Genomic DNA, 6,457 nt, shown 5'->3' with positions numbered 1-6,457 from the left:
GGTTGCTATTTCCTTTGTTTGTAATTCAAGATTGTAGCACTGTATGTGCTACAGGGATAGCTGCTGTGAAATAGATCAGGAAATTTAATTTCTTTCTTAGTATGAGAAAGTGACCCAACACTGTATGATTCTGCACTTAATATCTTTCTGGTATAATACCATAAGGCTTCATATGCAATACAAGTGAAAAAATATGCAAAATATATATTCTCTTAATTTTAGTACTGAAAAAAAAAGAGTATGAGGAAGCAGTTGCCTGGCATGTGTAGGCCTCAGGTGTCTCTTACTGAACAGATTTTATTTTCTTGAGCTCAAAAGCAGAACAAAGATGGTAGTGGAAGTGTCGTTTATAACATCTGTGACTGGAGGCTAAAGAAAGTTGTCAGCTCTTCAACTTCACTTTTACTCCCACTCCCTAAGGATGAGCCTCTGCAGACTTCTTTCCTTCCAGTTGGAAGGAGGGGAGTTCATCTATGTTCTCTCACAATTTGAAACATGTTGTGGAAGGATTCTCTGGATTCCCTATTTCAGGAAGCTGATATATAATCAATCTGCTAAATTTCATGTATTAGGATTAAGAAGCTTTTATTATGAAAAAGAAATACTGAAGCCTGTAGGAAAAAAATTAAACCTGTAAAAAATTGTGTCAATTTACCAGATGCATTGATTTTTATAGTTGCATCTGCTTTTCATTTCAACTACTGACTACAGTTGTCATCCACACCACTCCTACAGCTCCACCTACAACTAATTACCCTGTGCGTTGCTGACTCCTTTTGGCTGCTGCTCTGTTGGATGTGATTCTTAAACACCACTGTTATTGTGTTTCCTCCCTTCTATCTGCTTCTGAACTTTCTCTAGTACGTTTTCTAGTAGTCCTGATTAGAGAAGGTGAGGAAATATTTACTCAACACAGTTATTCCAGAGTTCTTGAGCAATATACAAATCATAGAAATTGATTTGGGCTACTTTTTGGGTGGGGAGTGAATGCTGAGCACAAGGAACAGGGAATGAACAGAGAGGAGTGGCGGAGTAAGACCAGAGTTCAGCAGGCACAACTGCAGCGCTTAGGTGCATCAGAAAGCATGACTGGGAGCCTGTTGGTGGAGGAAACACTCAGAGCTTAGATATGAGCCCAGAGAGGTGCGGGATGAGGTCATGAGGTGAGAAGGAAACAAACTAGGTGAGGTATAATAATAAGCACCTAGGAACAAGGATGGTGAGATTGTTAGCGTGAGACAAAACAGGTAAGGTGAGTCTTGAATAGTTGCCACTGAGTAGTAAATTGTGTGTAGTCGTGGCCGAGTGGTTAAGGCGATGGACTAGAAATCCATTGGGGTCTCCCCGCGCAGGTTCGAATCCTGCCGACTACGGCTGGAGCTGAAGAGCTCTGTGCAATTTTATGGATCACTGGAAGTTAGGCACCAATATTAGAAAGAACTTCTTCACGGTGAGGGTGATGGAGCACTGGGACAGGCTGCCCAGGGGAGGTTGTGGAGTCTCCTTCTCTGGACATATTCAAGGCCCATCTGGACGCCTACCTGGGCAACCTGCTCTGAGGAACCTGCTTTGGCAGGGGGGTTGGACCCAATGATCTCTCAAGGTCCCTTCCAACCCCTACAATTCTGTGATACTTGGATCTTGCTTCTGTTTGACCTAAGGGCATGGTTTCTATACTAGTTCAAGCATTGGCTATGCATCCAATTAATGATTAGCCGGAAATCAGAATTTGTACAATGAAATTAGATTTTAACAGAGGGAACTCTAGCATAAAAATACATCCAGTGTTCTCTCCTAAACCTCAATTGCATATAAAAGCTGGTTATTACCAATTCCTCCATTTTGGTGAATTAGGATGTTCTGAATTACAACTGGAAAATGTGTAATATGATAGGAATCTTCTGTAGCACTGACCTCCCCAACAAAATCTACATTGTTTCTTTAATTAAACAAACAAACAACAACAACATGCTTTATTTTTTATTCTCTCTTTTCCTCTCAAAATAGTTAATCTGGCACCCTGTGTCAGACACTCCTTGTTGCAGACTGTGTGGTAATAAGCCCTGGTGATAACACCTCAGTGCAGGGAAATAAAGGTTGCCTCTGGCTACATTTCAGATGGATTTACAACTTGCAACTGCGCTGATACATACATTGTTGTATCAGCTAATCATAGAACCACAGAATATCCTGAGTTGGAAGGGACCCACAAGGATCAGAGTCCTACTCCTAGATCCACACAGCACAAACCAGAAACCAGACCCTATGTCTGAAAGCATTGTCCAAAGGCTTCTTGAACTCCAGTAGTCTCAGTGCCATGACCACTGACTGCCCTGGGGAGCCCGTCCCAGTGCCCGACCACCCTCTGGGTGCAGACCCTTTCCCTAACCCCCAGCCTGACCCTCCCCTGTCCCAGCTCCATGCCGTTCCCTCGGGTCCTGTCGCTGTCCCCAGAGAGCAGAGCTCAGCGCCTGCCCCTCCGCTCCCCTCGTGAGGGAGCTGCAGGCTGCCATGAGGCCTCCCCTCTGCCTGCTCTGCTCTGGGCTGAACAAACCAAGGGACCTCAGCTGCTCCTCATATGTCTTCTCCTCTAGACCCTTTGCCATCTTCACAGACCTCCTTTGGACACCTTCTAATAGTTTTCATTTTGAAGTATCCAAACCTGCACATAGTACTGGAGGTGAGGCCACACCAGCGCAGAGGAGAGCAGGACATTGACCTTGACAAAGGACTTCCCTTGACCAGCTAGCGGTGCTGTGCCTGATGCATGCCAGCATATGGTCGGCTCTTTTGGCTGCCAGGGCACACTGCTGGCTTGTGTTCAACTTGCTGTCAACCAAAGCCCCCAGATCCATTTCCATGTGGCTGCTCTCCAGCATTTTGTCCCCCAGCCTGTCCCAGGTGATGAATCCGTCATTTGCTTTTGTAAAACTTCATATTGTTGGTGATTGCCCAGCACTCTTGTTTTTCACGATCTCTCTACAAGGCCTCTCTACCCCCAAGGGAGTCAATAGCTCCTCCCAATTTAGTGTTGTCCTTAAACTTGGTCAGTATACCTTCAAGTCCTACATCCAAGTCATTTATGAAAACATTATACAGAACTGGCCCTAAAACGGAGCCCTGTGGAACCCCATAGATGACCAGATGTGAGCCTGACGTAACCCCATTTACCACAATCCTTTGAGCTTGACCCATCAGCCAACTGTTCTCCCATCACATTATGTATTTGTCCTGTTATATGCTATACATTTTGTCCAGAAGGATTTTGTGAGAAACAGTATTGAAAGCTTTGCTGAAATCCAGAAAGATTACATCAACTGGTTTCCCTTGGTCAACAGGGTGGGTAACCTTGTCATAAAATTAAATTAAGCTCATTAAAGAGGATTCCACCTCATGGTCCCATGTTGGGTGTGACAAAAAACTGCATTGTCCTTCAGGTTTTCAATAACTCCCAGAATAATATTCTCCATAAATTCACCAGGCACTGAACTGAGACTGACAGGTCTGTAATTACCAGGGTCTTCTTCCTTGCCCTTCTTGAAAACTGGAACAAGCTTCCAATTGACTGGGACCTCTCCAGATTCCCAAGACCATTGAAAAATAATTAACAGAAGTCACAATGACATCAGCCAGCTCTTTGAGTACCCTGGGATGAATCCTTTTGGGCCCCATACACTTATATGCATCCAGCTGGAGCAGCAATTTCCACTTAAGTTTGGGGTCAGCTGGGAGTTTATCATTACTGCAGTCATCGTCCTTCAACTCAGGTCTCCAGGAGACCCAGAGCTCATCACTGGTGTTGAAGACAGGCAAAAAAGGCATTAAATGTCTCTGCTTTGTCTACATCTCTGTTTGTGAGGTGACCACCCTCAACAAGTAACAGACCAATGCTATCTCTGGTTCTCCTTTTGCTGTTAACATACTAAAAAGCAAATGAACAAACAAATGTTTAAACAACTTTTTATTATCCCCACAGTTCTGGCCAGCTTCAACTCTAATTGAGCTTTGTCTGCTCAAATTTTCTCCCTACAATGGCAAAACAGTGTTGCTGCAGTCCTCCCACCTTGCCCAGCCTCACTTCCAGTACCCATACACTTGCTTTGTCCACCTAAGCTCTAGAAGATCACCACTCAGCCCAGCTGGCCTTCTTTCTCACCCACTAGACCTTTGACATTTTGGAATTTTCTGTTCCTCTGGTCTTCTTAAGTGGTGGTACTAAGCCGTGAAGGACAGTAGAGTGCTCCCAGCATTGACTGCCATCATAAACTTGAAGCATTAACAAAAACAGAAGTCTATAGAACACCTTCCTCTTCTTCTTTAGTATGCTTACTATTTTGAAAAAACAGAATATACCTTTGATAATGTTAAATTTCATTCAGAACGACTGAACAACTGTCATAACCTGCTGATCTCATCTACTGTATAACAAGTCAGGAAAACAATATTTCAACTCAAGTAGTAAAGAACAAAAATGTAAATCATTTTGTGAAACAAAATAACTTATCTCTGCGGAAACTAGTACAGATGGTGGTGTCTCTTTTTTCAGTAATTTGGAAACCTGGGAAATGCACATTGTCCTTGATGGAGAAAAATGGCTAAAAATCAGACTAAGGTGTGCTTCTCGATGATGACAAAAGGCAGTCAGCAAAGAAAATTAAGTCCTTTTTGCTTTTTGAGAACCAACATGGTTACCTAATATAGATATCCATACAGACCAGCCTCTGCCCGACAATATACAACCACAAAAAGTCACTCCAAGAATGGGAAAAATTAAGGCCCATTTACATGCCAAAAGCTTTAGATGCAGTAAAAATTACTGTATTTACGATCAAAATACACCTTGTTTACAGTGTCCCTATGAAATGTGCTTCTTTTCACCCTGAACTTTTAGCCATTGATTAAACTTATTAAGTATAAATTTAGTCAGCATTTCTAAGAGTGAATGCTGTCACTTTTACATTCACTTATACATCCAGCATTTGTACAATATGTATCATTACTTCTCAGTATAAGAGAGACAATAACAAATTACTGGCCCAGAGGCTCTTTCTGTACAGCACAGGTATATTTTTTCCTCCATTTCAAAGAAAAGGTGAAAGTAAATAAACAAGCTGCTTTGCAGCAGTGTAATAAAAGCTTTTCTGTATCTGAAAAGTGCATCATACCTTGAAATAATAGGTTGCTCTGTTCCACAAGAAAACAGCGAATTGCCGGTATAAAATGCAAAGTTCAGATAGCTGGAAACTTGACACTTGGATTTGTCTTCTGAACAAGTGAATTGTACGCACAGTGTACCAACACTAGGCATGTAAATATTTGAGCTACACTACAGATGGAGACAGGCAGGAACTCAAGTGGGCTTTCCTCAGTACTTTTAAATTGGTTGGAGATAGTTACCACCAAACAAGGCTACACTACCTCCCTGCAAACATACACCTATGTTGAGCCATTCACTCCTTCTGTCTCTTACTTATATGAGTGAGCTGCACACAGAAGATGTTTTGGCCAAAAAGGATATTCCTGTAGGAAGATCACTGTAGCTCCTACCTCCTTTGCTCTTGGCCATGTAGTCCTGCCTTTCTTCCTTGGTGCTCATCAAGGATTTTGCTCAATGAGTTTATCTCATTAATTAACAGAAGATAACTTCTGGTATTTTGCTTCCATGAACCCCCCGCTGGAGCTCAAGTAGGCCTGCAGCCTTAAAAGAGGCACAAGCCTTCTGAAGCTTACCTCTTCAAGCAGGAGCTATAAGCAGCCACATTTACTCAGCATGATAGTTCATTTGCATTGGGTTCTGTAGCTGAAGCTTTTACTCAGAGCATAAAACATAAGAGAACAGCAATAGCCCTCCTTTGCTTGTCTTTCAGCAAATCATTAAGACATCTTAATTAACAAATATATTTTTGTGTCTGGGTGCGAACAAAATGTCAATGGTACCCTTGAGGTATGAAGACTGGAGAGCTCTCACCAGCTCACCTAAAACAGACAGCTGTATCTGGTCAGCTAGGTAGCTTGTTAGGCTCTTATCTAAAATGGTAATTTAGGCCCACCTGACACAAATATATTTACTTTCCTTGAGCTGTTTCTGTCCACTGAGGATCAATTCAGCTGGTAAGTCTACCATCTTTTTGGCTTTTAGATGAGACAGAATCTACATCAGACCTGTGCTGTTCGGATCAGCACCTGGAAGCCTGATTATACACCTCATATGCCACTGGACTTCTGTGTAGAAGGAACTGAATCATACAGTGATTCCCTGGGGAGGAAAGGGTTTACCCGTGTCCAGTTGGATTCCAACAGCTCCCTCTCTACTCCCTCTTCTACTATAGAGAAGACTGGCAGTAGTAAATTACTGCATTACACACTGGGAAACATTCAAAATATGGCATTTTTCATAGAGACAGACTATCTGGCATTTCTGACTTTTCAGAGTTCAAATACTGGTAGGTTTTGGGTA

Source organism: Netta rufina, assembly GCF_964035555.1.
Source record: "Netta rufina genome assembly, chromosome: Z".
Lineage (NCBI taxonomy): Eukaryota > Metazoa > Chordata > Aves > Anseriformes > Anatidae > Netta > Netta rufina.
Note: the sequence above shows the minus strand (reverse complement) of the source record.